This window comes from Myxine glutinosa, chromosome 12 (assembly GCF_964187855.1).
Source record: "Myxine glutinosa chromosome 12, kmMyxGlut1.1, whole genome shotgun sequence".
Lineage (NCBI taxonomy): Eukaryota > Metazoa > Chordata > Myxini > Myxiniformes > Myxinidae > Myxine > Myxine glutinosa.
This window is the reverse complement of record NC_136272.1, coordinates 41,061,624-41,083,745: the sequence shown is the minus strand read 5'-3', so window position 1 is coordinate 41,083,745 and position 22,122 is coordinate 41,061,624. Positions and strand designations below refer to the sequence as shown.

At 42.8% G+C, this 22,122-nt stretch overlaps 1 long non-coding RNA gene across 1 annotated transcript; it reads right to left on the bottom strand.

Moving 5' to 3' along the window:
- Window positions 1–8,750: 8,750 nt before the first annotated feature.
- LOC137437388 (uncharacterized) lies at window positions 8,751–9,358 on the bottom strand. The gene is made up of 2 exons (XR_010986519.2): window positions 9,211–9,358; window positions 8,751–8,932 (listed from the first exon to the last, which is right to left on the bottom strand). It is a non-coding gene; the product is annotated as an uncharacterized LOC137437388 (long non-coding RNA).
- Window positions 9,359–22,122: the final 12,764 nt, after the last annotated feature.

Here is a 22,122-nt window from a genome sequence, read left to right as displayed (position 1 = left end):
GGCGGCGTTCACGAGGTGCGTATCAGCATGCTGCTGAACCACAGCGTGCTGTAGAAGATGATGCTGTGGAACATCAGCGTGCTGTAGAAGATGATGCTGTGGAACATCAGCGTGCTGTAGAACATGATGCTGTGGAACATCAGCGTGCTGTAGAAGATGATGCTGTGGAACATCAGCGTGCTGTAGAAGATGATGCTGTGGAACATCAGCGTCGAAGGCCGTGACGGCCACGCCAACGCTCGCCCGCGTGTCCGAAGCGGCGAAGTACTTGTCCGCCTCGGCCGCCAATGCTCGGGGTTCCGTTAGCCCGGTCCCGGCCAACGCGAGGCGAACCTGCGCTGGAAGTTGGCGACGGAAAAGCGCCCGGAATAGCGAACCGGGGGCTTCGTCGCCCAACAGTGACAGCATATGGTCCATTCGGACCGACGGGCGCGTCTCACCGAGCTCGGGGAGATCCAGGAGGCGATCGGCCCGTGCGTCGTCCGTGAGGCCGAACGTGGCTAGGAGTAGCCGCTTGAGTGCCTCGTACTTGTGGCCGTCCGGTGGGTGGCGAAGGACGGACACAACTCGAGCGGCCGTGCCGGGCCCGAGGGAGGCGACGACATGGCAGTAGCGCAGGTCGTCGTTGGTGAGGCGCCGAAGCTGAAATTGGGCTTCGGCCTGGACGAACCAGACTTCGGCCTGAGCCTCCCAAAATTCCGGAAGTTTGACGAAGGCGGCCATGGCGATGGCGTCGCGTGTGGAAGGATCGCTCCGGCAGATCCAACGTCGAGGGTCACCAGTAAAGCGCGGCGTTACGCGCGCTGCTTGTGAGCAAGGAGGAAGCGGACAAGCGGTAACATATAAATGTCTTTATTGTAAGACTACACTGTAACACTGAACTCCTCCGGGCTGGTCGCCCGGTGTATATCATGAGGCCACGCCTACCCCTCGGGCCTGGCCACCGCCCACTTCGTGCGTGGAATGATGTCACCACGCCAGTGGGCTTTTGTGTCCGCCACAGAATCAAAATACCTGTTTAATCAGCCTGCCATCTTGCTTTCCTCACTATCTACTCTCCCTGTGATATTCCTCAACGGGCCCACACTTGTCCAAATCTGTTCTTCACCCCTTATATAAAGAAGGCCTTGCTATTCTGCTTAATATTCTTAGCCATCTCCTCTCATTCCCCCTTTTGGCTTGCTGAGTTATTTTCTCAACTTGCCTCTGCTTACTCCTCTACCGATCCAGTCCTGTTACTGTATACCTAACAAATCCTTCTCTCTCTCCTCAATAGGATTCCCAACCTACCCAACTACCCAACCACCCTGATCCACTCACTACCTAACCACCCTGACCCACTCACTACCCAACCACCTTGACCCACTCACTACCCAACCACCCTGACCCACTCACTACTCAACCACCCAACCACCCTGACCCACTCACTACTCAACCACCCTGACCCACTCACTATTCAACCACCCTGACCTCTTTCTGCTTCTAGTTTTACACCTCATTGTAATCTACATACTCTGCACTCTACACATTTGCTCCATGAAGGTTTCCCATTTCTCCGATGGAGATTGTCCTCTTGTTAGCTTCACCCAGCTCTCTCCTCATTCCCTCAAGGTTTGCCTTCCTGAAATCTAATAGCCTTACGCCATATCCTGAACTCCAACTCTTAAACTCCTGGCATTGATAAAGAATAACTTTAACTTTTCCCTTCCAGTTTTTTCTTTTCTTGCCTGGCCTTACTAATCGATCACAATTACATAATCAGATTCTTCCTTCATAGTTTTCCCACCCTCCATTAACCTAAAAAAAAATCCTGAATTCCTTCCTCAATTCCCACTGCAAACCTTCCTGCCCCCTTTCTGTAAGCAAATGTCCAGCATTCTGGAAGCGCTCCCCTTGCCCCAAAATGATTCTCACTTTCTCTTAAGTGTAAAAACTTCCTCCCTACACCATCTTCCAGCCATAGGTTGGCATCTATCGCTCTGCTCATAAATTATATTCCATTTCTCAATCTTGGGAGAATCCCAGAAAACACGACCTCACAACCCTTTGCTTTCAGACACTTTCGCAATATCCTGTACCTGTTTCACTTTCCTAACATCCTGTACCTGTTTCACCTTCTCAATATCCTGTACCTGTTTCACTTTCCTAACATCCTGTACCTGTTTCACCTTCTCAATATCCTGTACCTGTTTCACTTTCCTAACATCCTGTACCTGTTTCACCTTCTCAATATCCTGTACCTGTTTCACTTTCCTAACATCCTGTACCTGTTTCACCTTCTCAATATCCTCTACCTGTTTCACCTTCTCTATATCCTGTATCTATTTTTCAAATCTACAGAGTAAACGTTCCCTCCATCATTTGGTCCTCTGTGCACCGCAACCAACATCTTCCTATCGTGACCCGATCCGATGTCATTTACTCTTCCTTCAATGTTCCTAACACACGCGCTCATTCAAAACTGTGCTCTCTCCCCTGTGCTCTCACCCCTGTGCTCTCTCCCCTGTGCTCTCACCCCTGTGCTCTCTCCCCTGTGCTCTCTCCCCTGTGCTCTCTCCCCTGTGCTCTCACCCCTGTGCTCTCTCCCCTGTGCTCTCTCCCCTGTGCTCTCTCCCCTGTGCTCTCTCCCCTGTGCTCTCACCCCTTTGCTCTCACCCCTGTGCTCTCACCCCTGTGCTCTCTCCCCTGTGCTCTCTCCCCTGTGCTCTCTCCCCTGTGCTGTCTCCCCTGTGCTCTCTCCCCTGTGCTCTCACCCCTGTGCTCTCACCCCTGTGCTCTCTCCCCTGTGCTCTCTCCCCTGTGCTCTCTCCCCTGTGCTCTCTCCCCTGTGCTCTCTCCCCTGTGCTCTCACCCCTTTGCTCTCACCCCTGTGCTCTCTCCCCTGTGCGCTCTCCCCTGTGCTCTCTCCCCTGTGCTCTCACCCCTGTGCTCTCACCCCTGTGCTCTCACCCCTGTGCTCTCACCCCTGTGCTCTCTCCCCTGTGCTCTCTCCCCTGTGCTCTCTCCCCTGTGCTCTCACCCCTGTGCTCTCACCCCTGTGCTCTCTCCCCTGTGCTCTCTAGCCAAGGTGTTTGAATCCAGATCAGCTACAAAATTGTAATCCTGTTGTCTCGCAGTCTGGGTGGTTCATCCCTCGGATCGAAGTTAAACTGGGCATCCCATCTTCCAGCATTAGTTGATGGATGTTAAACATCCCACGGTGTCCTTCCCGAATAGTAGGTGAGCAAATTCCAAATTCCTGCCCCAACCAACTACTCGGTCGAGCGTCAGGCCTGGCCAGCCGGGTCGTAAAAGACTTGGGCCGAAAACTTCCCCCGGTCAACCTCATCCACACAGCAAGGCCTCATGCATCGACTGAAGGAACATTTGCAATTCAGGAATCTACAATATAAATGTTTATCTGCAGCAAATTCGTTTAAATTCTAAACCTCACAACGATGCACGCAAACATGGGAATGAGGAATTGGGTCCACTTCGTGCCAGTTTATCCAAGTTAGTCGATTTTACTGCACACAAGGGACTGAAATGTTTACCATGAAAATGGCTTCCGAGTGTGAAGGTGGGAGTGAGTGTTTGGATTTTCTGCCAGTTTGTGCAGAGTCCAGCCGAACACTGGGTGAGACTTTAAAGATGCGGACGGCTGATTCCCTTGGCAACTTGGTGGTGTACCAGCCTTGAGGTACAACATGCACCGACACTAACCCAAAAGAGGAAGAGCTACCATGGTTGCAACATCCAGTGGATGTGGTAAGGCCTCGGTGCATGTTTGGTGCTGAGGCACACCATGGACACAGTGACCGAAACACGGAGTACGGGACAGCCCGAGCACACCTGAGAGTCCTTTCGCAGAAGCTACTTCTAGTCAGGAGGAAATCCAGTTGAACCCCTTCAAAAAACAAGTCAGAGGTTTTTGCATTTTTGGCATCCTTGGGACTCCTAGTCAACATTTCTGGATGATAACATTAAATTTAGGCGGTGGCATTTTTTTTATTTGCGTATTTTCAAAATGGCTGCCACCCGCATCTAGCAAAAACAACCACTAGCACATCCCAGCAACTAATGGGTTGATTTTGTTGGTTTTACTGTCAAATTATAGGTTTCCTAGGTTGCTGAATCGATTTGTGAGGTGACCGAAGCATTTCAAGGTCAAGATCACATGGTCAATGTGATATGTGACCCCAAAAAGATGAAAAATAGAATGTTTCAGCATTTTATAGGCCAGTTCTGATGATTTTTTTTTACCAGATATTAGGTCCATGGGCATATAAGTCGATTAACCAGGGTGTTTTGAGTGACTTGAAGTCAAGGTCAAATAGTAATGGTCAATTTCAAAGCCTGTTTGGTTTCATATTGGGCCACAGAAGACACGACACGGAAATATCAAATCTCAAATTTAATGCAAACACTTACAAAAGAGGTAATATAGCGACCACTTTACTCTTCTACAAATTTATGCCACAATTGTTAATAGATGTTGTACTGATATTAGTTTATGAGTCTATACTGGCATCATCACCATCCTCATCACCCTCATCTTCTATGCTTGATCTCTTGGTCAGTGGATTGAGACACAGTTGGCCAGCTTCACAGGCACAGAACACTGTGCAACCGATGAGGCTACATTTGCAATTTCCACCCTTACAAGCAGATTTTTCACATCCACACCATACCATTTCAAGGATCTCATCAGGGGCCAGTTTTGTTCCTTGTGTGATGGTGCAGGGTTTCAGGACAGAGCCGTCTTGCTCCCATCCATGGTCTTTTGGACTGAGTTGTGGTGGTATGCCGGACATGGCTGTCAGCCAGTGCGCCACTTGGTAGTGCGCTCTCTTGATATTTTCTGTTACTGCTTCAGTTGTAGGTGGTAGACTCCACAACTTGATAGATGTGCCAGCTCCTGTTTTATTCTTCCACATTTTGAGGCGGCACTCGGTCATTGATTTACATTCAGCATATGTCGTGCCAAAGCAGGCAATCAGGAAGGCAGTTGCTGAGCTGCAGATCTCAGTAAGATTGGCTTGAGGATCGCCAACGATGGACAAACTCTGTGGGTCAATTGTTTGAAGGGCCTTGAGTGCCACCTTTTTACCTATGTTGTCGGTTGCTGCGACAGTATCAATCCCTGTTAACGCATGCATTACAAGAATGGCCCTTGCCCTGTCCTTGGTCTTCTCGGCAGTGGCTCTTAGATCTACAATCGAACGATCTGCACGAGGAGAGCTCATGAATGGAGGACTTGTACACTTGTGGGAGACATAGAAATGGAGGAGAAGAATTAATACATCTGTGTCATCTGAGATAACTTGAACGTTCTCCCCCATCGCACACCGTGATATGGCATGTTGAACGAGGATGGGATCAGCTTCTTCATGGCTTGATGAGAGATCTGTACGCTCCCGACATATCCCCCATCATAATCTCTAGAGGCACATCACCTACACCTGCGAGAGTCAGACTATGTCCATTCTGTGTGGCGGGTTTGTAGAAGTCAGGATCCAGCAGGGCTTCAGCAACCATTCTGTTTAGCTGCATCTTGTTTTTGCAGACACCAAGGATTGCACTCTTAGGTGGTGTGGGCATGTCTGGTTTAAGTATGTGGATTCGGCTGGTTCCCTGCTTCTCCTGTCGGAGCAGGCGACAGTATGCCTTTGTGCTGTTATCAAAGTATCTATCAAAGACAAACACGACATTTCCAGCAACCAATGCCTGCTTGACAAAGACCTTGAGTGCATCGATATACAACTGGAGTGCACCAGTTGGCCAGTTAATGGTCCACAGCAGAGCAGACACATCGTACACAGCAGTGTCAGCAGTAGAGATTGAACGCTTTGAAATAGTGATTTGGAGAGCAGTTTTCAGGTTTGACTTTTGTGATACTCGCATCATTCCAGCTGAGTCGAATAGCGCCGGAGGATAGGCAGCAAGCTCCGTGCTCAGACAGGCATCTATGGGTACTGATCGGTTGCTTGACATCAGACCGATGAGCCTCGCATAGATCATTTCCTGATCATACAACTTCTTGCCACCCAATGTTACATGTTTCTTCTTGTCATGCGTAGTTAGAATGGGCTTTGATAATTTATCATAGAAACCTGAAGGCCAGCTTTTCCTGAACTCTTTAACCATTGTTTGGCCAATGTCCACAGCATTGTGTGCATTTATGTCTTCATGTGCCATCTCACCTGTGACAATGTTCAATAGTTTACCATTTGGATGTTGGTCGGGATCCAGTGGATCAATAGCTAATGCAAGAGTCCTCTGTATACTCGCCCTGTCCTCCTTATCAGCTGCAATTCTCTTTGCTGATTCCTCTTTGTGAAATTTAGCTATGGGAGGCTCATTATCTGACATTCTGTTGAGACTTGCACAGACCTCGCCACAAATGGCAAAGCTGAGTGCCCACTTTGTCATCTGAGTATCATTTACAGCAAGGCCTGTGGCTCCTCCTGGCCCATGGCCGAGACGCATATATGTGGACTCCATGAACTGATCTGTGAAAATTGAGTTGTTGAACCCCGGGATGAGACGAAGGCCACAGTCATTCTTGAGCTCTTTCAGGCGTTCTGCAGGGAGCGACTCCATGTGGTGGATGTAGAACGAGCCATATCTCAGGTAATTGTAACAGCCTGCAGCTGCAAAATAGGGCAACATAGCTTTTACTGCTGCCAGCTGAAGTGGGAAGTCTTGCTCATGCGCTCCTCGAACGAATGCAGTCATAATAAACATTCCTTTTAGCAGAGTGTCACTCCACAGCTTTGTGGTCTTGCTGCGTTTAGACCGTTCATTGAGGCAGTTGAGTAGGTCAACTATGCTTATTATTCCTGGATTCTGCTGTAGAAGATTCTGGAGCATCTCCTCTGTAAGCATTCGTAGAGCCCTGAAATTTTGAGGGTACTTTTTCCCGCTCATCATTTTGTCCACGCTGCCAAATGTTGCAGAAAGAATTGATTTCAGGGCAAGAGAGAGGATGATGCAAACGGCATGAATAAAAGCCATGAGAGTGTGCATACCACCAGGTAGAGGGATGGTATTCCTGAAGTAAGAAGGAGGATGAAACAGTATGTCTACCGTGACCTTGTATAGTTGCTGATCTACAGTAAATATTAGGACCTTCTGTCCCGTCCCTGATTCGCTGATCAGAGTGAGGCCTTTCTCGATTGCTGTTAGTATAGTTGAGGGGGATGCAGGAACTTTGTCGATCAAAGGGAGGTAGACCAATTTTGCCTTGGGCTTAATCACCATACCCGATTTCCGAGCTAGTTGTGTATTGTACCCACTCCACTGTGGACATGATTCAACTGTCAGTATGTCCTTCATGAATTGGTAGTCCAGTTCATCGCAGCGCTGAACGGATATTACCTGGGAACAGAGGAATGAAAGAGGTGGAATTTGATATAAGGCTTTGTCTGGTGGCATAGGAGGGTTCTTTGGGCCATCATATAGGATCCCAGGCACTTCAAAGTCCACAGATTTGTGCCGGTCCTCTATTTTCTGGCGTAAAATGGTTTGACGTTCCCCTGCAACTGGGTCTGAGCTGACAGAGTCCTCAGTTTGAGCAAGGACCATGGCCAAAGAATGGCAGAGTTTATTACAGTTTTGAGATGAGATCTCACAGTCAAAATTGTCTGCACAGCAGTGGATCAAACTGTCTCCATTAAACCTAAATTCCTCCATTTATTTTGCCACTGCAACAGCTACTGAGTATTTAAACAATGTCACCTCATCATAGGAACAGCACACACCAAACTTATGGAGAAGAGTTGTAAGACTTTTATTTCTCCCCATTGCCACTCCAAGAGAAATCTGGAGATCAGTTGGAGACTTGTGGACCATTCCGGAAATCATATTACTAATCATGAGGGCAGGCAGAGAATCACTTAACTTTCCACTCACTTTCTCAAGCAGACTCAGTAGTGTTTCACTGACTGATTCACGAGCGATATCAACATCTATGTTGACTGTGTAGGTATTCCTCTTCTTCTTGGATGTGAAAGTCTCTTTTAGTATTTTCTGTGCAACTTTAGACAGGGCTGCATCAATTCCATCGTCGTCATCATCGCGCTTCAGAATATGTAATAACTTGGTTGTTTCAGATGCAAATGCAACAATACTGGCGAGACCTGGTGAAGACAGAACTATTATAGCATCTTTGAAATAATTCTTTATCTTCTGTATGAGAATGTTTCTCTGTGTGATTGTAGTACCTCCGCTGTCTTCATACTCCTGTTGCAGTTCAACTGAATTCCACATCTTTGCCTTATTAGCAGACATTGTATCTGCCAGAGAAAGGAAAGATGGGTCTTCGGGTGCCTTGCTGTCGATGTTGTTGAAGTTGTACAGGAAATTGGTTTTACACGCGCGATGATACCTTGCATCAGCTGCATGAAGATCAGACTCAATCATAGAATCTATTCTTGCCTTGACCACATGCCCTAGTTTGTCATTTCTTTCACAGCATTTTGCGCAAATAACCTTTGTCAACTCTCTGCCATGCTTGTCAACATCAGTACGTACAAGACATGCAGGTTTGCGACGATTGTGTGGAACTTTAGCGTCATACTCACATGGTAATGTACAAATTGTAGGATTCGCACAAAAAATACAATGTATCTTGAAATCAAACTTTACACCACTCTCATCTACGGGAGCATCTGATCTCAACTGTTTGGCATGTCGAGCTTCAGTTAACTCCTCATCTCTATGCCTTTTTTCTACTCTATCAACAAGTAATTTAGAAGTATATAAAGATGCACACTTTCTGTGAATCTTTATTGAATAGTCACTCTCCAGCTGTTGGTGTAGCCCGTCACCTCTTCGTTTACTGGCTGACCGAATACTGTCAATTCGGGTTTCAGTGACGCTGACTTGGAAATCATCCCCAGCTGCTCTGCACTGACCGACTCTCCCAAATGTGCATTCCATATTAGAGGACCTAAAGAGTAGAAAATAAAGAAATAATGAAATCAGTAAAATCATATCCGCTTTTAAGCAATGCATCAGCAACTAAGAGTCTGTAACATATTTACAGGCGGAGTTAAATTTTCAAATTTTGCAAAAACGTGTAACTATATTTTCTTTTCTTACAGTTCAAAGTAATTATAAATTTTAGGCATTTTAAAAATATTGTTAAATGGCCAATTCTTAAACATTGACTGCGACATATAAGATACAATAACAAAGATAAATGAGGAATATTTGCATTACTCTTACCTTGTAGAGTCTTGTGACATGCAAATGTGAGAACTTTACATCAAAAATATTATGCATGTACCCAGCCTGTTTGTGATATGATCTAGCAAAATCTGTTCAGGAACCTGGGGATAAAGGGAAAAAACAATTTAAACTGTTGACCAACAACTTTCTGGTAGTATCTATGCTAAATATACATACTATGCGACTCCAACACTCTGCAAAGGAACTTTTGTTTGGTAAAAGATTATACAAACCCATTCATTGATTGATGCCGTTTTTTGTTTCCAGGTTATAAAATGACCTTCACCTCAACACTATGACCTTGACCATGAATTGCATCAGTGAAGTGGGAAATGAACGCAACACCCTAAAACATAAACTTAAGTAGCAATTGAGTTAATCAAAATTTAAAAATAACTGCCCATGTCATTTTATTGGTTTGGGGGTCAAAATTGACATAAACATTGACCTTGTACAAGTGACCTTGACCTTGAAATGCTTCGGTCACCTCACAAATCAATTCAGCAACCTAGGAAACCTATAATTTGATAGTAAAACCAACAAAATCAACCAATTAGTTGCTGAGATGTGCTAGTGGTTGTTTTGCTAGATGCAGGTGGCAGCCATTTTGAAAATACGCAAATAAAAAAAATGCCACCGCCTAAATTTAATGTCATCATCCAGAAATGTTGACTAGGGGTCCCAAGGATGCCAAAAATACAAAAACCTCTATGACTTTATTTTTGAAGGCATTTAGTTGGATTTTGCATGTTTTCCCCCTGACTATTCCCAAGATCACCAAGTCTGCCACCACAACCATCGCAATGTTCCACCAGGTTTCTGTACTCACTTCCTCTCCTCTTCTTACATCTGTGCTTTAACAGACCACACACCTTGGTGATTTCTCTCACAATCTCACCATCACCTTCCCTGGGTCTGGAAGATTTTTTGCAGGTCCTTGTTTCTCCCTGACGCATGAAAGTCTGGATTAATTTAAACAGACTAGTGAGGTACCCGTGCTACGCACGGGTGGGAGGCCAAAAGCAAACAGACAATGCAGATACGGCCAATGCTAAAGCATGAAACCAATAAATTCCACATTCCTGTAGCACCTTCAGTCGCACGTCAGACATGGACAGCACGTTCGTGAAGGACTTCCATGAAAATCGTACCTGTACGCAAACAAACGGGTACTTTCACGTATAGAGACATCGATCATGGGTCCGTGGCGAATCTGCATATGGCGATCCACGAAGTTCACGTTCAGAAAGTAGAAACCATCACGGCATGTCGTCATTTACTTGAACTCAATATCTCTTTTTTCATTCCAAACAACATAACTCCAATCACAAATTCATCACAAAATAAACTTTTAACAACATTGTTGATGTTTCCTTCATTGTAAAAACTACCAAGTCAACAGTTAAAAGGATTTTGAGCCAATAGGTGTTACGGCCTCGGCAAGATCGATGGAAGCAGCGATCTGTTGGCTTATACACCGCCCAAATAGCTATGTGGAATTCTCTCATGTAGAGATTAAACCCACATCGTTTGAACTTTGGCCGAGGTCATTATTTACTTTTAATGATGTTTATATACGAATCAAAAAGAAGATAATTGGTTTTGGGTCGTCCTTTCCGCATATCTCGTGGGATTGTGAGTTGGAGAGATGACCGTGATGGCGGGGAGGGAGTTGGCATTCTCTCAAGCATGGATTCAACCGATGTCCTTATAAAAGGTCTTTGTCCGAGGTCACCGAGTCCGATCAGTGCAGCCGTGCAGCGATCGGTGGAGCCGTTTGTGCGGCACCTGGGAAAATAACGTTATGAGGGAGTCCAAACCTGAAAATGCTGGAGGCCAAAGCTGAAATTGGAAAAACAATATAGCCTATTTTACTCCAGGAGATCCCAGGATTACCCACCCAAAATATCGTTGCGATCGGTTCAGCCGTTTTTGCGGTACCTTCGAACAGACGGACAGACAGACGGACATTTGGTAAATTATAGTAAGATAATTCTGGCATCCTTGAAGGTTGGTTCATGTATTATGTCTACCGTTCATGGCACAAATCTACTTGAGGACAGACAAGGAGATGAAAGATAAGTGGAGATGCTGTACTTCAATGAAGCAGAATTATTAGACTAGAACAGCACTCAGGAGATAGCATACCTCCGCCTGGTTGGCCATATCACTCAATGGTGAAGAATCACTTAAAAATTCTACTAGTCGGATCCGGATCTTCACCAAAATTGAATCGATTCTTCCTTGTTACACACCCAACTGGTCCAACAAGTTTTTTCCAAATCGGTCCATAACTTTTTGAGATATCCTGCTATGTATAGTTTTTGGCCCTATCTCCCAATGGTGAAGAATGACTTAAAATATTCTAGTAGCCGGATCCGGAACTTCACCAAAATCTAATCATTTCGTCCTTGTCACATACGCTACCTCTCTCCTAAATTTCGTCCGAATCCGTCCACAACTTTTTGAGATATTTTGTTCACAAACGGACAGACAAACGGACAGACAGGGATGAAAACATAACCTCCATCCACCTTTGATGGTGGAGGTAATGAATGTTGTGTCTTCAGAAAGCGAAGATGTGGACACAACTCTATAGTCTGTGTACTGATGCCGATTTGTTGCAAATGCTTATCAGGAGTATGTCGGACCACTCTTATTTAATCGGAACATATAGACATGTCTTGCATTTCCTGAAGTAGGATTGTCTCAGTAAACGCCTTTTGATTGGTTTGGCTGTGATTGACCAATGAGCGATACCTCCGAGGTTATCATGATACATTCACCAGGGAGCGCAACCGCAGCAAAAACTGCTATAATTAAAATGAACCTGGTTATACATTTTCTCCGAAGTCTGTGAAATCGTGGAGACACTCAGATCACACTTTCCTCCACCTGCCGTTCATTGGAGAAGTACTCGCCTCTGCCCATGGATCCGAGATGTTTTCTAAGGTTTTCTCATTGTTGAATGCCCACCACAACTACGGGCTTGTTTAGTCGGTTTCACTTATGACCTGCCATATGGTGCACCTCAGGTAATAGGCCTTTAGATCCAGCAATAATTCCATGGTCTGTATCAGTGAGATCATATTGGGCGGCAAAAACATAACCTGCACATTATTGCACCAGTCTTCCATATGCGGTTTGGGGCCGTTTTTAAAGAAATGTGTAATGAAAATTGCATACGTACTGCATTACAACTTTTGCTTTGGGTAATTACTCCCGCCAGGGAGTAATGCATTCGATCGTGTCCGTGTGTGTGTGTGTGTGTGTGAACAAAATATCTGGAAAAGTTCTCAACGGATTTGGATGAAAGTTGGTGGGATGATTGCCCTTGGGAAAAGGAAGAATTGATTAGTTTTTGGTGAAGCTCAGGATATTATTCTCGATTCAGGAATTTTTTGAAGGATTGTTTACCATTGGAAGACAGGGCTCCTTTTTTTAACATTATCTTCTATATATTCTATATTTAACATTGTGATATGAAAATAGTTTTCATATTTGTTGTAAATGTAGTTTAAACTCGTGGTTATGCGTTAGAGCGGTGTATTTTGTGGTGTATTTTGTTAGTAGCGTCGTCTTGAAAGTTTTTTTTTTTTCTTTCTAATAAAGACATATTCTGTCATTTTAAAACCACCAAAGTGTGTATTAGGTTTCCCCGTTTCATAGAATGTATCGTTTGATACGTATAATGCTTTAAAACGGGTTTTTATTTATTTATTTTATTTACCTCAAAAGAGATATCAACATTTACCTCAGCGAATGTCAATCGCGGTGTCAGTATTTGATGAACTTATAAAGACTTAGGTGAGTTATAAGTGTGACAAGCATGTGCACGGGATTCTTCCCAGAAGAATGAGTGGTCGCATCAGCTTGTACGACTTCAAATGAGCGAGTTTTGTCTTGACGTTTGGGCCAGTTTTACATGTTGTATCCCTAAGGAATGAAACGAACGTTTTTCCTGGCTTACAATCTTATTTGAAGTCACACATGCCTCAAAATACGCTCACTTATATAGAATTGAACGCTGAATCCGAAAATGTAAGTGAAATTGATTTGTTTTTTTTTTACATTATCTTCTATATATTCCAAATATATATCTGTGTTGTGTTGTCTTGTGTTGTCACTGAACTCCTCCCTCAAACTTTTGTGAAATCGTACTATTCCAACTTGACCCACGGCGGGAGTATGCGCTCTACTGAGTGGCGTTCTAGTTCATTTTGTGTAAAGATAATGTTTTAAAAAACCTGTTTGTAATTCTTCTTTTTCACTCATTTGAAACTTCCACACGATAAAGACTGAGACATTGCCCATCCATAGAGATTGTTGGCATTGCAATACATCAGATAACAACTGTCTTTTGAAGCATCGTTATCTGGGAGGTATTTATTGTTTGCTGCAGCACATCTCTTTGAACAGACTTGTGATGTTTTACCTCTTTTAGCTTTCGTTATCATCAACATCTTTAACGTCGAACTCCAAGCTAATCTGGGAGCCGGATAATAACGAACAGGGTCTCATCCGTATGAGTTATTATTGTGACAGATAGTCAGGTTCACCATGTTAACAAATATAATTTCGTTCAAAAATTTGGGGAGATTACCAAACCTGTACAATTTTTGGAATCGGAGCATGGAGAATCCGAAAATCAATGTTGCCATTTGCACAGACACAGATTTTGGATTTTCAAAATGGCCGCCATAAAGTACATATTTTGCGCTATCTCGGCTTCTAGTCAACCTAGGAGCTTAATTAAATATGCTAATCCTATGTTTTCTGGGTCAAGGAATCCTATAAAGGCCTCAAAATAGTGCTCAGGATTATAGAAAAGCAACAAACAAAGGTAATTGAAAACCATTGTCTTTATATTTGTGATAAAACTGTATAATACATAATACATGATATTGCAAGTCCTTTGTAGTTATAGGTTTGGGTTTATAAAGCAAGAAAGCAGCCTTGTTAGTATCAGATTTAACTACAAGTCCTATACACAGGATCTACTCGGTCTATACCGTTCAGGAATTTGCTTTTACAGATCATCACGTCCTGAGTGACATTTTCGGCAAAATTAATTCGCAAATGCCAAAATTAATTTTTGGATTCCTCATGCTCTAAATATTCCAAAAATGTATCGTTTTGCTAATCCAAAAATTTTGAACGAAAAAATATAGTGAACCTTTTTTTAATTTATTTTTATATACAGAGTCGAGGCTCGTGAAAGAGCTAACATTTATCAAACAAACAAATCAAACAAACAAGCAAACAAAGTATATAAAAAGGGGAGCGGTCGACAAGATGGGGAGAGAAGGGGAGGAAGCACACAAACACAACATTTGAGAGCAGGGACATCGGGAGATGTGTGGGAGGGAGAGGGCCTGGGGGGAGGCAGGATAGGTATAAAACGCAAGGACACCAAGGACTTCCAGGAAAGAAGACAAAAGCCACCTCAAAAAGGTGGATTGTACATACATACATTGTATTGTACATACATACATACATTGTATTGTACATTGTATTTGTGTGTACATACATACACAGTACACACAAACCTGACTAATATCTGAATCCTACTATATCAAACAAGGTAATTCTCTGTCGGTATGTGTGTATGTATGTACATCTGAAAATCATAGAAAAACTGGGCTTGCCCAAACTACACGATATTTTGCATCCGTGTTGGTGGTACCCAGGGTAAACAAAAGAAGGATTCCTCCCATCTCCTTGCGAGGGAAGGGGGAGACGACTTGCCAATTCTCTCGTAAAGAGTGGATGTTTCTCGTTTTTCAAATACACCACATAATAACAAAACATCAGTCTTGAAATAGAAGTCGTGATATTTATTCATCAGGGTTTTTAATGTTTAATTTTCCCAGATATTTTGCACGTATTGATAGTCTTCATCAGTAATATGGGTTCTATGCAACTCATTGTAGAAACTTTATTTTGAAGGTAGTTGTGTTTCACTAAATCTATCAGAGTTGTCCATGTCATAAAGATAAACACCCTTTCGTGATAAAAGCTCAACTCGCTCTGATTTTGGAAATTTTTAAGATTAGGAAATGATGTGAGGTTTGATTGTAATGTGGATAAAGGACTTGCAATAAATTTACATGAATCAAGAAATCTGATGTGAGTCTTGTGCTTCCTTTAAGATTGTTTTATTAAATGAGATGTTTTTCTTCTTTGTAGTAGGAATGACAGATATTGGCCTGCAAAAGTATTCACCCCCCTCCAAAGTTTTCACATTTTGATGCCACCTGAGCTCGCGAAGCGAAAAGCGAGGTTAAGCATTCATGTGCGTACATGTGCCGTGTCTGCATTGAAAAAAATCATTTTCTCGGCAACTGTTGGTCCGATGGACACGAAATTTTCACCATAGGAGCGCCTCCTCCTTTAGAATATTATAGTGACAATCATCACGTCATAGGTCATGTGGTACAGGCGCCATCTTGGAAAAAAAAACCGAAAAAGGTTGCACCTCTATATCTCCAAAACCGCTCCATGGAAAAATTGAAACGTGGCTCATTGTAAAGAACTCCATGTGGGGAATAGGTGTTGTTAACGATAATGTCATTGGTGCCATGATTATGACGTCATAATTCGACGGACAACGCTTAGTCTGATCAGTTTGAAATGTTTTGGGCGTGAACTGTGCAACAATTATAATAGAGAATATAAATTTATGATGTCATCGCTCACGTGGTCTGGCAGCCATATTGGATCAAAGAAAAATAATGTTCAAAAACAGAAGAGTTGGGTCACAACAAGTTGACTGCGCAGGGTATCCATCTTTTCATGATGTATTCAAATCAAACTTAAAATATGGAGTCTTCACAAACTACTCCAAAGTGATAAAGCTAAAAAATGCAGATAAAATGTGAATGAGTTTGATTAACAGAGAAAAGCAGATGATTCTCAGTTGCTTGAGTATTCAACCCCTTTGCCTCTTTAAGCCTAAATCACTTCAAAAGAAAATTATTTGTTTCAAAAGTTACAAAATAGGTGTAATAGGTTTCACCTGTATGTAATCAGTGGTTTAACTTGAAAATTTAGCTCCCCCACTTATCTAAGGAGTTTTAAGGTGCAACTCACTTGGTCAACCAACAAGGCAAACATGAAGACCAAGGAGCTATCCGAAGAAGTTAGACATAAAGTGGTGGAGAAGCACAGTTCAGGAGAGGGTTAGAAGAAGATTTCAAAGTCACTCATTATCCCTTTGATTACGGTGAAATCCATCAGTAAGAAGTAGAAGACTTATCATACCACCCAGACTCTTCCCAGATCAGGTCACCCATCCAAACAGCAGCCGGGCAAGTAGGAAACTGGTTTGTGATGTCACTGTAAATCAAACAATGACTTTGAAGCATCTGCAAGGCTCTATGTCTGAGATGGTGGTCAGCGTTCATCAATAAACAATACCCGGTTCCGTTCACAGATCTGGCCTATATGGACAGGTGGCAAGAAAGAAGCTATTACTGAAAAAGACATATATAAAAGGTCATATGGAGTTTGCGAAAAAGGATCGTAATGATACTGCAGACATGTGGAGAAACGTTTTGTGGTCAGACAAGACAAAAATTGTAACTTTTTGGTCTAACTTCAAAGCGTTACATCTGGCGCAAGCCCAATACTGCACATCAACCAATCAACACCATCCTTACTGTTAAGCATGTTGGTGCAGCATAATATTATGGGGCTGCTTTTCATCAGCAGGGACTGGCAAGCTTGGCAGAATAGAAGGGATAATGGACGGTGCAAAGTATGGGAGAATCCTTGATGAAAACCTGCTCGAGTCAGCCATGAATCTGAAACTGGGTTGAAAATTCACATTTCAGCAAGACAATGATCCGAAGCACAAAGCTAAAGCCACACTGGAGTGGCTGAATAATAATAAAATAAATGTTTTTGTGTGGCCTCATCAAAGTCCTGACTTGAACTCAATTGAACATTTATGATGAGATTTGAAGATTGCAGTTGTTACGGATTCGTCACTTCCGTTGTTGTGGTTTTTATCCACTGTAAACATTTTTGGTTGCATGTACTATTATTGTTATCGTTTAAGTGAATTGGAGATAACTGTTTTCAAAAGGTAAAAAAAATTAATGTTTTAAAAAGAAACCGGAAACCGGATCGGGAACTGGACGAAGAAGAAGAGGAAGAAGAAGAGGAAGAAGAGTCAGAGCAAGTGAAGTGGAGAAGGAGCCGAGCTGCTTTGAGGTCTTGAGCAAACGCTGGCGAACGGGGGTCACTAGCGAACTTTGGGGTTTCCTGGGAAAGGGATTCCTGGAACAGAGTTGTTATCGCTGTGACAGATAAACCTGCGTGTCAGGTTTTGCGGTTGATTCCGAAGAGGATCGTTGGAGTGCCGTTACGCCTCGAGTTCGGGCCCGTTGGCCATTTTGCCACGCGCCTGATTTTCGCATCGCTCTAGGCTCTTCACCTCGCTTCAACCATTTCACCGCATCCAGACGTTAACCTGGTTTGTGTGTGTAACGTGGATTTTGAGTGGGAATTTGCGGTTCGCCGTTTGTGAGCCGTTGAACATCCATACCCAAAGGTGTGATTTCCCAGTCGCCGCTTGAGGGTACCTTCGCCCATCTTTGGCAGTGTGATTGTCAACCGAGCGGGATTCTGGTCTCGATACGACATCGTTCTGATGATCACTGGAGCGTGGATCGACTTTGGCTTGATGCCAGGATAGAGACATTGGGAATGTTCTTTTCGCTCACTTGGAGCACAGTGAGTTACATTGTACGAAACTGATGGTACCATCATAGGACTGATATATTTAGTAACCCTAAATTAGCCATATATTAGGCAATCTGTGAAAAAATTTAAAAGAAGCTAGTTTCAACTGATTTTGGTGGGTATGGGTATGGACAACTTCCAAAAAAAAGTAAGGAGGGATAGGGGTTGGGGAAACCTTTTTATTAGAGGTCAAAGGTCATTGACCTCTGCCTAAATCATATAAAATTGTATTTCAGCAACAAAATATGGTATATAGATGATCTTGGTGTCAAAATGCACAGGATTACGAAAGAAGATGACATAAGATAATTATTGACCCTTGGGACCAAATCCTGACCTCTGAAAATGAGGTCAAAGGTCAAAAAAGCTGTTTTATCACTAAAATGTCATATTTATAACAGGAAAATTACCATATTATATAAAAATGAGCAAAAAAAAAACCGAAGAGGTTAATTTCAACTTACGTGGTGGATATGGGGGTTATTATTTATTCCAAGAGCAGAGGGGGAGGGGGAAATTACCTTTCTTGGGATCAAATGTCATTGACCCTAGACTAAAACACTATATATTGCATGAATGAAGTCTTTGTTTTGTCTTTGTTTCAGGAGTGATTACTGAGAAAACCTAGCTAGCCTACATGTACCTTGACTACCCCAGTGCAGTGAGATGTCCCAAAAGTTCCCTGAGGCCTTTGGAACAATACTGTAAAATAACAAAATTACCAGGATGGATATATGTGAAATATGAAGTGAGGACTTTTCAGAAGCAGGAAAGCTACAGAGGTTGTACAGAAAGGGATATGAGAATCTAATAGAGCAGTGTAGACTTATCAACAACTCTTCATTATTGGAGCGATTGGAACAAAAATGGAGTAGCAACACTCCTATGACAGTCCATCGTAGATGCCGAACCCTTTTCATGCAAAAGGAGCCAGATGTTGAGGAGCAAGAGCATGCGCCAAGACCAAAGCGACAAAAGGCATCTCAAGCAGTAAATGATGACAAAGTTGATGGTAAGATAAAGTAATTCTTTACTTGATTCATGTAAATTTCATTAAGATTCCAAGCCCATCCATACCTGTTTTATGTTATTTTGTTTGAATTTTGAATGTTTGAAGTTAGTATGGTGATTTACATGGGATGGCAACTAACTTTGTCCATGTTTTCATGTAATGTTTTCAGGCCAGGGTTCTACTCGATTTCCGTACAGTGAAAGATGGACAAAAAATGCTCACAGCGATGAGCAATTTTCTGGACAATTTTCTGACCAGACAATCGAAGAGACACTCATGCGGAAAGCCAAGTCAAATGGAGGCTTAACAAGAGGAAGAATGCGCAACGAGAGCTCTGTGAAAGTATGGGCTGGTACGTTTTCACATCTCAAGCTTCTGGGGGACCTGATGGAAGAAATGATTGGTGGAAAGCGGAGTAAGAGGACCCACACAGACCTTGTAGTGGGGCGGCTTAGCCCAAATATTCAAAAGAATTGTGCATTTTGTGATACAAGCACCAAATTTGGCACAAATGTACATTAATATGTTGCGAACATTTTCAGATATTGGGCCACTTGAAATTCTCTCTTTATGTCCGCCATATTGGATTTCAAAATGGCCGCCACTTGAAATCTACATTTGCTATTATCTCTGGACGTAATGCAGCTATTGACTTGATTCTGGTATCTAAATGTATGTTTTTGGGGGCAAGGAATCCAATCGTACCAATTTCAACTTAATATTATCTATCACAGTCTGTTATATAATTTTATTTGGAAATTATCTAGGCAAATATTGGATTCAACACAATACTTTGAAAAGAATGTCTTAGTTCTGTAAATATAAATAAATAAAAAAACTATACTAAATCACTAGTAACAACTCAGACAAGCTCATATATACTGGCAGTCTAAAATATAAATTCATATCCCATTAGGAAACAAAGTGACCCATTCATTTGTGTTTTTCATATGCATATTTTATGTAACATTACATTCATATTCTCAATAAATACCAAACATGCATAATCCCCTTTTCCTAGACCCTTTAAGCCATCTTTTGTGTTTCTAGAGTACAGAAATTTCTTGTATAGGCTTCCATCTGTCTTGTTTCCTTAACAATGCACTGTAGCATGTCTTTAACAATGTTTACAAACATGACTCCACTACATGTCTTTAATCACAGCCCTGACCCAAATAAAAGAGTAGAGAGGCTGCATGTGTGTTGACCCACATCAACTGTGTTCTTTGTGTGTGGCTGTGTTTAAATCACCTTGTGACTCCACATAAATGAGTTAATTACATACAATCTGGGCTCAGCTAGACAACATTGTGTGGTCAGCAATGAAGACGAGAGTCTGAATTACATGTATGCAAAAGACCTTGTGAACCAGTGAAGCAAATACACGGGTAAGCATGAATTAAATCTAGGGCATGATATAATTTCCATGATGTTTACCTCTACACTCAATGGTGGAAGGAGGTAATGTTTTGATCCCAGCTTGTCTGTATGTCTGTTTGTCTGTTAGTCCACAAAATTCCAGACAAAGCTTGTAGTAGTGGTAGTTGTAGTGGTAGTGGTGATAACAGAAATTGTTATGTAGAACTGAACTTATATTATTATTATATGCAGAAAATAACTTCATTTCTATATGCCCTGCAGTGGACAGGTTAATTGGTTTATGCACTGAAGGGGTCACCCTGGTGTGCACTGCTGTGTTCTGCCTCACTGAGTTGTTCAGGTATGATGTACTCAGCACAAGCTTACCTGATACACATGTGTGCTGGCTAAAACCACTTGTCTGGTGGGCACGACAGAGGCAGGTTGTCTAATAGCCAACCTGGTCTTACTTTTTTGGGGTTTATCTGAAATTCTTACTATAAGGCTTTAAATTAGAAATGTTTTATATAAAGTAGTATTTTGAGTGAAGTGTGTATTCCACACTGACAATTGTGACATGTTCTGAATTTAACACGAAGGCTGTAATTAACAGAACGGGGTATGTCTGGAAAATGTACTGTCCAACCTAATAAGAGTTTAGACTGATTTATATTTAAATCTTGGCTGTGTAAATATTGTAAGAATTTATGAATTCAAATGTTTTGTAAATATTCAATACATTTGGGAATATTTTTTAACTAAAGAATCTCATGTGATTTTATTTCTCTTCTTGCCTCCGGTATGGGTGAAAATTTTATTCCGGCATAATCTCACAAAACTAATTCCCTAAGTGTGCCAAGCTAAATGCTCTACGATATAGAGGAATTATCCTCCTCTCCATTAGTATGGCGGAGGAAACCCCTCTATTATATATATAACAAAATGTTAACATTATATCATTGTATCGTTGCAGATTCAGAAGACAGTTCCACCATGTCCAAGAGCTTCAGACTAGCTGATGTTGAGCGAACTTCACCATCAACATCACAGCACCTCACCACAACTGACTGGAAGTTATGCCTTATATGTCAAGAGGACAAGACGGAGACACTGACCAAACCTGTGACACTGTGTCTAGTTTTCATAGACATGGCAAGAACACTGCGTGGGCAGTCTGGACGGTACTGCCAGAACTCACTGAGGCGCTGCTGCTGCTGTCCTCTGCACCTCGTGACATACCAGACGATGCAATGCACATCATCGAGAGGTTCGTGATCCTGTTGTATGATCGAACCAGCAAATGCACAGACATTGACAAGGCCAGGAGGAAACTCTTCGCAAGGAAGAACAATGTGCAGCTCATCCCTCCAACGAAGGCAGCTCTGGAGGAACATGTCAAGAGGGCAGTGTATCAAGGTGGACATGTGTGGGGTCAGATACTGCTGCCAGCACCAGAGCTCCCTCCACCAACCAACTGGGGTTGGTCAAGGACTGGAGAAGGACAGTACACACCTTACTGGACCAGGCTAACTGAGGCAGCTCACAGCTGCATTGAGCTGGTTTCTTGCAAGTGCAAGAAAGGGTGTGTGAGGCGCTGCAAGTGCAAAAAGGCTGCCCTTCAGTGCACAGCCCTCTGTGTGTGTGAAGGGGACTGCACATGACGATGAGTCAACAACATACATGTACTTGTGGCAATGCTGAACTTGTTAACATGACACTGTTTATGTACACGTATCTTCAGTACCGGTATATACCTAGCCTCAGATACCAGTACACCTAGCCTCAAATAC